Here is a 10,919-nt window from a genome sequence, read left to right as displayed (position 1 = left end):
ATGTAAGAAATTAAATGTAAAATTAATTAATGAATTTAAAAAATAATAATAATTTAGCACACATTAATTTGCATCAAGCCTGTCTTGAGCATTTGGCCATAAATTCTCAACCACATCACAGTGAATGTCCTCATTGTTCATGCACCTTGAGAAAAACCTTTTGCCATGGTGAATCCAAGCTTGACATTGGTCTGCGTTGATGTTGTCGCATGCCTCATCCATGGAAGGAGGGTGGCACACCAAACCATCTTAAGAGATAGCAGCGCACACAGAAATGTTTTCCCCCACATTGTGCAGGCACTTGGAAGGTTGCCTGTTGGCCTATGAGATGGTTTCCATGTATTTGATAACATTCCATTTACTCCGTTCCATACATTATTATGAACTGTACATTATGAACACAGCAGCCTCCTGTGCCTTAGACACACTCGGAGAATGGGGTCAGAGCCAGGGACCAGCCATTATTTGATGGTGACCCTGGATGCGCAATATAAACACTCCACCCCTTTTGTTCTCAACCAGCCAATCAAATCTTATCAATTTTGCATTCTTTCGAAAAGCCCTCCCTTAACCAGAAACTTCGTTTAATTTCTGTGTTTCTTTCATTATACAGTCAGTAAAATGCTTGAGATTTTCATTGTAGAAAAACGTACATTCCTTATACTAAATATTACAGCTGCTTTTACCACAACATTTTGTCACCGTCACTGAAACACTTATGTACACCATCAGGTATATATAGGCACTGCGAACTCTCATTCAAATGCCCGGATGACCCTCGGTGGTCCGGGGTGCAGGCTTCAAACCTGTAGCTGCTTAGCGGCAGAGTGGTTCAATTCCACCTTTCGGGCGTAATTTATCAACATTGAAGTGTAATGGACTTTGATCACCAACAATGTTCGTACGATATATATTCGCTGGTATATATATACTACGCAGCGAAAGAAACGTAATTCTGTTCTTGGAGGTCCATCCACAATTTGTTACTTATATTTACCTCCAAGAACAGAATTACGTTTCTTCTTACCACATTTTAAGAGATAAGTGCACACTTTCCCCCCACGTTGTCCAGGCACTTGGACAGTGAGCTTCTGCCCACAGTTTTGACCAGGTTGAACCAGCACCATCACTCTCTAAAAATATATTTTGGTTAGTTATTTTTATAGTACAGTTCCAATATGATATTGTGAAGTAAGTTGCATAGCATGTGCATCAAAACTATATAGTGATGTACCTGAACATACAGAACCCAGTTGTTCCACCCGGTCGTTGTTTCTCTCAAAAGGCACCAGAAAAAATGTGTTTCGTAGATACCTGGTGCCTCTTCAAAAGAGGTCAAAGAGGTGGGCGTGTCAACGTTCTCCTCAATGGGCCAGCGTCATTTCCGACAGCCGCATGTCATTCCTGGCTTTCACCGTTTCCACTACTGCCCACTACTGCTGGTCGGTCAGCACACGGCCACCACCATGTGGTCTTCTGTCAATTCTGAGGGTAAAACAGGGTCAATAGATCATACTGTCAGAATACATGTTTTGCTAATTTACATGTGTTAGAATGTAATTTACTGTAAATGTAATAGTAAAGTATTGATATGTAGGCTATGAGTGCCTTTTTAAAAAAAGTATATAGTTCTGTCCTTGAGCTTTTTCTTGTCTATTGATGTTCTTTATTATGTCATTCTGTGTAATGTTTCATGTTTTGTGTGGACCCCAGGAAGAGTAGCTGCTGCTTTTGCAACAGCTAATGGGGATCCTAATAAAATACCCCCCCAAAAAAGTATAGTGCATATCCTGCAGACGGGTTTTCTTGGCGAAATGTTCTTGTGATCGAATTGGCAGTTGATCTTCTCAGATTGGGGTGAATTTATCTGGCAGCCTCTGCAATGGTAAGGCCGGTGTTTACCACATGGTCAACAACAACGGCCCAGACTTCATTAGACACAACAGTTCCCTGCCGTCTGCCTCCCTCCCTCTGATGTCAACATCTTTGATGGGGCCCGTGCCCACCTCTTTGACCTCTTTGATGGGGCCCATGCCCACCTCTTTGACCTCTTTGATGGGGCTCATTCCCACCTCTTTGACCTCTTTGATGGGGCCCATGCCCACCTCTTTGACGGGGCCCATGTCCACCTCTTTGACTTCTTTGATGTGGCTCATTCCCACCTCTTTGACCTCTTTGATGGGCCCATGCCCACCTCTTTGACCTCTTTGACAGGGCCCATGCCCACCTCTTTGACCTCTTTGTTGGGGCCCATGCCCACCACTTTGACCTCTTTGACGGGGCCCATGCCCACCTCTTTGACCTCTTTGATGGAGCCCATGCCCACCTCTTTGACCTCTTTGACGGGGCCCATGCCCACCTCTTTGACCTATTTGATGGGGCCCATGCCCACCTCTTTGACCTCTTTGATGGGGCCCATGCCCACCTCTTTGACGGACCCCTTGTCCACAAGCTATTTGATTTCTTCCTCTCCCTTGCTGTCTATCCTGCTCCGTATTGAAATCAATTAGCAATAACAAGTAGTCATTATGCATGGTTATCATGTATCATACAGTGCCTTGCGAAAGTATTCGGCCCCCTTGAACTTTGTGACCTTTTGCCACATTTCAGGCTTCAAACATAAAGATATAAAACTGTATTTTTTTGTGAAGAATCAACAACAAGTGGGACACAATCATGAAGTGGAACGACATTTATTGGATATTTCAAACTTTTTTAACAAATCAAAAACTGAAAAATTGGGCGTGCAAAATTATTCAGCCCCTTTACTTTCAGTGCAGCAAACTCTCTCCAGAAGTTCAGTGAGGATCTCTGAATGATCCAATGTTGACCTAAATGACTAATGATGATAAATACAATCCACCTGTGTGTAATCAAGTCTCCGTATAAATGCACCTGCACTGTGATAGTCTCAGAGGTCCGTTAAAAGCGCAGAGAGCATCATGAAGAACAAGGAACACACCAGGCAGGTCCGAGATACTGTTGTGAAGAAGTTTAAAGCCGGATTTGGATACAAAAAGATTTCCCAAGCTTTAAACATCCCAAGGAGCACTGTGCAAGCGATAATATTGAAATGGAAGGAGTATCAGACCACTGCAAATCTACCAAGACCTGGCCGTCCCTCTAAACTTTCAGCTCATACAAGGAGAAGACTGATCAGAGATGCAGCCAAGAGGCCCATGATCACTCTGGATGAACTGCAGAGATCTACAGCTGAGGTGGGAGACTCTGTCCATAGGACAACAATCAGTCGTATATTGCACAAATCTGGCCTTTATGGAAGAGTGGCAAGAAGAAAGCCATTTCTTAAAGATATCCATAAAAAGTGTCGTTTTAAGTTTGCCACAAGCCACCTGGGAGACACACCAAACATGTGGAAGAAGGTGCTCTGGTCAGATGAAACCAAAATTGAACTTTTTGGCAACAATGCAAAACGTTATGTTTGGCGTAAAAGCAACACAGCTGAACACACCATCCCCACTGTCAAACACGGTGGTGGCAGCATCATGGTTTGGGCCTGCTTTTCTTCAGCAGGGACAGGGAAGATGGTTAAAATTGATGGGAAGATGGATGGAGCCAAGAAGAAAACCTGAGTCTGCAAAAGACCTGAGACTGGGACGGAGATTTGTCTTCCAACAAGACAATGATCCAAAACATAAAGCAAAATCTACAATGGAATGGTTCAAAAATAAACATATCCAAGTGTTAGAATGGCCAAGTCAAAGTCCAGACCTGAATCCAATCGATAATCTGTGGAAAGAACTGAAAACTGCTGTTCACAAATGCTCTCCATCCAACCTCACAGAGCTCGAGCTGTTTTGCAAGGAGGAATGGGAAAAAATGTCAGTCTCTCGATGTGCAAAACTGATAGAGACATACCCCAAGCGACTTACAGCTGTAATCGCAGCAAAAGTTGGCGCTACAAAGTATTAACTTAAGGGGGCTGAATAATTTTGCACGCCCAATTTTTCTGTTTTTGATTTGTTAAAAAAGTTTGAAATATCCAATAAATGTTGTTCCACTTCATGATTGTGTCCCACTTGTTGTTGATTCTTCACAAAAAATACAGTTTTATATCTGTATGTTTGAAGCCTGAAATGTGGCAAAAGGTCGCAAAGTTCAAGGGGGCCGAATACTTTCGCAAGGCACTGTACATGTCATTTAGATGTTTATTCTTTAAACACATTTTATATCTGTAGTTCTCAAAATCCATTAAGCACAGTTGGATTAAATGATGGTCAAATGTAATTAAGCAAATGAGAAGAAAATCATATGAAAAGTATTGTGAGCAATTATTTTATATGAAAGGTATTTCTAGATTGAAATGATTAGGTTTGGTGAAAAGGTTACTGTGTGAATTTGTGTGTTGTACTTGAGATTGTGATTACGTTTTTGGAAAATAAACAGCCTTTTTGAAGATCTGTTTTGAGTTCTTTATTAAGAGTTGTGAAATTTTATCACATACTTGTGAATATAGTTTATTTTCATCATCACTCAATGCCTAGGTTCACCTCCACTGTATTCACATCCTGCCATACCTTTGTCTGTACACTATACCTTGAATCTATTTTATCGCCCCCAGAAACCTGCTCCTTTTACTCTCCGTTCCAGACGTACTAGATGTCCAATTCTCATGGCTTTTAGCCGTACCCTTATCCTACTCCTCCTCTGTTCCTCTGGCAATGTAGAGGTGAATCCAGGCCCTGCAGTGCCTAGCTCCACTCCTATTCCCCAGGCGCTCTCTTTTGATGACTTCTGTAAACGTAAAAGCCTTGGTTTCATGCATGTTAACATTAGAAGCCTCCTCCCTAAGTTTGTTTTATTCACTGCTTTAGCACACTCTGCCAACCCGGATGTCTTAGCCATGTCTGAATCCTGGCTTAGTAAGACCACCAATAACTCTGAAATCTCCATCCCTAACTACAACATTTTCAAACAAGATAGAACGGCCAAAGGGGGCGGTGTTGCAATCTACTGCAGAGATAGACTGCAGAGTTCTGTCCTACTATCCAGGTCTGTACCCAAACAATTTGAACTTCTACTTTTAAAAATCCACCTCTGCTATAGACCACCCTCTGCCCCCAGCTGTGCTCTTGATACCATATGTGAACTGATTTCCCCCCATCTATCTTCAGAGCTCGTGCTGCTAGGTGACCTAAACTGACATGCTTAACACCCCAGCCATCCTACAATCTAAGCTTGATGCCCTCAATCTCACATAAATTATTAATGAACCTACCAGGTACAACCCCAAAGCCGTAAACACGGGCACCCTCATAGATATCATCCTAACCAACTTGTCACCACCGATAAATCCACTATAATTGAGAATTTCAATAAGCATGTTTCTACGGCTGGCCATGCTTTCCACCTGGCCACCCCTACCCCAGACAACAGCACTCCACCCCCCACAGCAACTCGCCCAAGCCTTCCCCATTTTTCCTTCTCCCAAATCCAGTCAGCTGTTGTTCTGAAAGAGCTGCAAAAGCTGGACCCCCACAACTCAGCCGGGCAAGACAATCTGGACCCTTTAATTCTAAAATTGTCCGCCGAAATTGTTGCCACCCCTATTACTAGCCTGTTCAACCTCTCTTTTGTGTCGTCTGAGATTCCCAAAGATTGGAAAGCAGCTGCGATCATCCCCCTCTTCAAAGGGGGCGGACACTCTTGACCCAAACTGCTACAGACCTATATCTATCCTACCCTGCCTATCTAAGGTCTTCGAAAGCCAAGTCAACAAACAGATCACCGACCATTTTGAATCCCACCATACCTTCTCTGCTATGCAATCTGGTTTCAGAGCTGGTCATGGGTGCACCTCAGCCATGCTCAAGGTCCTAAACGATATCTTAACCGCCATCGATAAGAAACAATACTGTGCAGCCGTATTCATTGACCTGGCCAAGGCTTTCGACTTTGTCAATCACCACATCCTCAGCGGCAGACTCAATAGCCTTGGTTTCTCAAATGATTGCCTAGCCTGGTTCACCAACTACTTCTCTGATAGAGTTCAGTGTGTCAAATCGGAGGGCCTGTTGTCCGGGCCTCTGGCAGTATCTATGAGGGTGCCACAGGGTTCAATTCTTGGTCCGACTCTCTTCTCTGTATACATCAATGATGTCGCTCTTGCTGCTGGTGAGTCTCTGATCCACCTCTACGCAGACGACACCATTCTGTATACTTCTGGCCCTTCTTTGGACACTGTGTTAACAACCCTCCATACGAGCTTCAATGTCATACAACTCTCCTTCCGTGGCCTCCAACTGCTCTTAAATACAAGTAAAGCTAAATGCATGCTCTTCAACCGATCACTGCCTGCACCTGCCCGCCCGTCCAGCATCACTACTCTGGACGGTTCTGACTTAGAATATGTGGACAACTACAAATACCTAGGTGTCTGGTTAGACTGTAAACTCTCCTTCCAGACTCACATCAAACATCTCCAATCCAATGTTAAATCTGGAATTGGCTCCCTATTTTGCAACAAAGTATCCTTCATTCATGCTGCCAAACATACCCTTGTAAAACTGACCATCCTACCGATCCTCGACTTTGGCGATGTCATTTACAAAATAGCCTCCAATACCATACTCAATAAATTGGATGCAGTCTATCACAGTGCCATCTGTTTTGTCACCAAAGCCCAATATACTACCCACCACTGTGACCTGTACGCTCTTGTGGCTGGCCCTCGCTTCACACTCTTCCCCAAACCCACTGGCTCCATGTCATCTACAAGACCCTGCTTGGTAAAGTCCCGCCTTATCTCAGCTCACTGGTCACCATAGCTGCACCCACCTGTAGCACACGTTCCAGCAGGTATATCTCACTTGTCACCCCCAAACCCCCAATTCCTAATTGGCCGCCTCTCCTTCCAGTTCTCTGCTGCCAATGACTGGAATGAACTACAAAAATCTCTGAAACTGGAAACACTTATCTCGCTCACTAGCTTTAAGCACCAGCTGTCAGAGCAGCTCACAGATCACTGCACCTGTACATAGCCCATCTATAAATAGCCCAAACAACTACCTCTTCCCCTACTGTATTTATTTATTTAGCTCCTTTGCACCCCAGTATTTCTACTTTGCACACTAATCTACTGTCAAATCTACCATTCCAGTGTTTTACTTGCTATATTGTATTTACTTCGCCACCATGGCCTATTTATTGCCTTACCTCCCTTATCTCACCTCATTTGCTCACATTGTATATAGACTTATTTTTCTACTGTATTATTGACTGTATGTTTGTTTTACTCCATGTGTAACTAACTCTGTGTTGTTATGTGTGTCGAACTGCTTTGCTTTATCTTGGCCAGGCCGCAGTTGTAAATGAGAAGTTGTTCTCAACTTGCCTAAATAAAGGTGAATTTTTTTTTTTTTTAAATAAAAAATAGTATTAGGCATTCTAAACGACAATAGGAAATGACTATTGGGGAAAATAACTGTCTCTATAGATACAAAGAACAGAGCTTTTAAACCCTACTGGGAAGGGAGGGAGTTGTAACCCTACCGGGAAGGAAGGGAGCTCTGACCCTACCAGGAAGGATGGGAAATGGACAACTAGGTCAGGGGAAACATCAGGGGTGACTTCTGGCAGGTCCCCTGAGGCAGGGTCTGGAGGTTGCAGAACCCTCGGACCGGAAATAGCACGGTTCTTGCAGGTGGGGCTAAAGGCTTGGGACTGGCAGGTCTCACCTGGCTGTGACTGGAGAGGCCTGAACGTCTGGGCTGTACTTGACGTCCGCAGTATACTTATAACTGATTGGTTTGGTTCTGTCCTCTATCGTGCTGTCTGGTTAGAACATGATGTTGAGGCCCATCACTGTGCTCTTGATAGTCACCACCACATAGTTTCCTTTGAAGATGTTCATATGATTTTGGTCATCCGAATTACTTGGAATCTTATTGTTGTGGGAATTTAGATACACGCACAACATTCAGACATTCAGGTTACTGTCGACAATAAAAGGTTCTCAGAAACATGTGACTTCTCCCTTTGGATGGCAATAACACTCAGAACTGAGTGGGCGGGTGCAGTGTCCAGATGCACATTTCCAACCGCTCTGATTGGTTGGTAATGGCAGGGCTATAATGGGTGGGGGATAACTTAGGTAGGCTGAGCAGCAAAACTAACAGGACTTAAGGGAAGCTGAAGGGACTGTGAGGGGAAGTTAGGTCGAGAGGAGAGGAGCAGGACGGTCTTTTTTACACCCACACTACTTCCCGCGGCTATGAGAGGCACAGAGACTCACATCAATACCTTTGTCAGATAACACTGTTAATTAAACAAATAGCTGATGCCATTGCTAGCAATCTACCAGGCTTATGCTGTCCAAATGGATGTTAGCTGTGAGAGCCGAGGTGCACGTACACGCTATGCATGTTGGAGGATGCTATTCACAGGGACATATTGTTCTGTCTCACGATTATTGTTATTTTGTGTATGTGAATAACTCACGGCAAAGAGTTTGGTAAAATGCAAGCATAATCCTTTACTCAGGTATTTCGTGTTACAGGTCACGACATCCTCATCAGACACTCATAATGCACCTGTTAATATATCTTAGATAGGTGCCCCACCAGCGTCATCTTTGGGTTGGCAATTATGCCCATTATCTTAACATCAAGCATGAAATGGCACAGGGTATGTTCTGTGTGCTGTGTGGCTATATTGACGAAAACAGATTCCATGGGATCGAATAGTGGGCTGTTGCACAGATGGGTATGGAAAGGTGAAGAAAATCATGTGTACAAAAAATGACATTTGACACTTGAAAAAAGCGAGTGAAAAAATAGAATTATCAAGTATTCAAATCACCTGTAAACACACACTGGACAAGTGAAAAAAACACATGTAAAGAAAAGGACATTTGACACTTGATAATGATAAAATTATAATTACAATTGCTAAGACGTGTTCCAGGTAAGACGATTTGATCATTTTCGCTTTCCATATTTGGGACCTACTTCCCAATCCATTTGACTGTGATCCTGGCTCAGTTGACTTGCCGGTAAGTGAAATTGAACAGTTGATAGAGCTGTCATGTGTCAGAATGACACATGGAGAAGATGGAGAAGTTTTGGTTCCTGCCGTCTCCCTCTGAGAACTAATACCGCTTCGAAGCAACTTGGAACTCGGAACTGAGAACTCTGAAATCTCCAACTTCTGACTTCAGTGCGTTCAACACTAGCTCCGACATGGAAAAATCCATTTGAACAGTCATCCAACTCAGAATGCCAACTCTTTCTAGAGCTCCGACTTTCCGACCGGAAGATCACTGACGTATTTGTCCGAGTTCGCAGCTCTCTTGAAAGAACCGTAAAACTCATGGTACTCTTCACAAGCTCATATCTGTGTGAAGCTGGATTCACTACTCTCATCTGCATTAAAACCAAATATCGATCCAGGTTCGATGTGACAGCAGAGATGAGGTGTGCGATGTCGACCACGCCCCCTGACTTTAATGCAGGATTCAAAACAACTGGGAACTAGGTTGAATCCTGACGTCGGTGATCTTCCTGCCGGAAAGTCGGAGCTGTAGAAAGAAGCCCGAGTTGGAATTCCGTGTTGGACGACATTCAAAACGATTTTTCCCAGTCGGAGCTAATTTGTTTTCCAAGCTCCCAGTTATTTTGAACTCACTGAAGTCGGAAGTAGGAGATTTCCAAGTTCCCAGTTCCTAGTTGTTTTGAATGCGGCATAAGATGCCCCAAAGCTACATGCATCAAGCACACCCATCTCATTGGTGAGATAAGAGACATTATGTCAGACTAGATTGCAATTGACTGTCATAGTCCCACATTAAAAGTATGTGATGGTGAGTTGAGAAGGCAATCAGAAATACGGTTAGAATGTTTTTCAATTGACTATCATTGCCCCCAATAAAAAAGTAAACATTGGTTGTTAATTATGCTGTATAATTCTTTTCACATGGTTGGGTGAGCAATAATTTTTAGATATCTAAATGGGGTTGTGGTGCAAAACAGTTTGGGAATCTAGGTCTCAGTATATATGAATATGTATACATGATCCTGAAATATCATTTGGATTTCTTTTTTACAGTCGTGTGTCTATCTTCACCAAAAGTGCTGGAATAAAACAATTTAAGAAATTCTGCTTCCTTTGTGCACAAAACATGCTTGAAATGAATGAACCCACAAATACATTGCCGACTGTAATGCATTTTGTCATAATTTCTCTTTATAATGGGCAATTATACCCTCAGTGTCCTGCCAACCATATAGAGTAAATAGGCCCAAAAATACAGTATTTTGCCTAAGACACCTCACTACAGAGATAATAAGATAAGATAATTAGGTGGGTGCTTACATTTGTCCTATTTCACACATGTAAAAGTGCATGTGTGGATTGGAAATTATTTTTTGGGGATATCCCACTCCCCCTGAAACCACAGGAGGTTGGTGACACCTTAATTGGGGAGGGCGGGCTCGTGGTAACAGCTGAAGCGGAATCAGGGGAATGGTATCAAATAAATCAAACACATGGTTTCCATGTATTTGATAACATTCCATGTACTCCGTTGCATACATTATTATGAGCTGTACTGTTCTCAGCAGTCTCCTGTGCCTTAGACACACTCTGAGAATGGGGTCAGAGCCAGGGACCAGCCATTATTTGATGGTGACCCTGGATACACACTATAAAAACTCCACCATTTTGTTATCAACCAGCCAATCAAATCTAAGCAATTTTGCACCCTCCCTTAACGACATACTTTATTTCTGTGTTTCTTTCCTTATACAGTCACTAAAATGCCTGCGATTTTCACTGTAGGAAAATGTACATTCCTTATACTAAATGGTACGGCTGCTTTTACCACAACATTTTGTCACCGGTACTGAAACACTTATGTATACGGTTAGGTATAAATAAGCAGTGAGAACTCTTCAACAAAT

General features: G+C 43.0%; 1 non-coding gene across 1 annotated transcript; it reads left to right on the top strand.

The window, feature by feature from the left end:
• Positions 1-765: 765 nt before the first annotated feature.
• On the top strand, positions 766-852 carry trnastop-uca. Its single transcript has one exon. It is a non-coding gene; the product is annotated as a tRNA-Sec (tRNA).
• Positions 853-10,919: the final 10,067 nt, after the last annotated feature.

Source organism: Oncorhynchus mykiss, chromosome 24 (genome assembly GCF_013265735.2).
Source record: "Oncorhynchus mykiss isolate Arlee chromosome 24, USDA_OmykA_1.1, whole genome shotgun sequence".
Taxonomy (NCBI): domain Eukaryota; kingdom Metazoa; phylum Chordata; class Actinopteri; order Salmoniformes; family Salmonidae; genus Oncorhynchus; species Oncorhynchus mykiss.
This window is presented reverse-complemented; position numbering and strand designations above follow the sequence as displayed.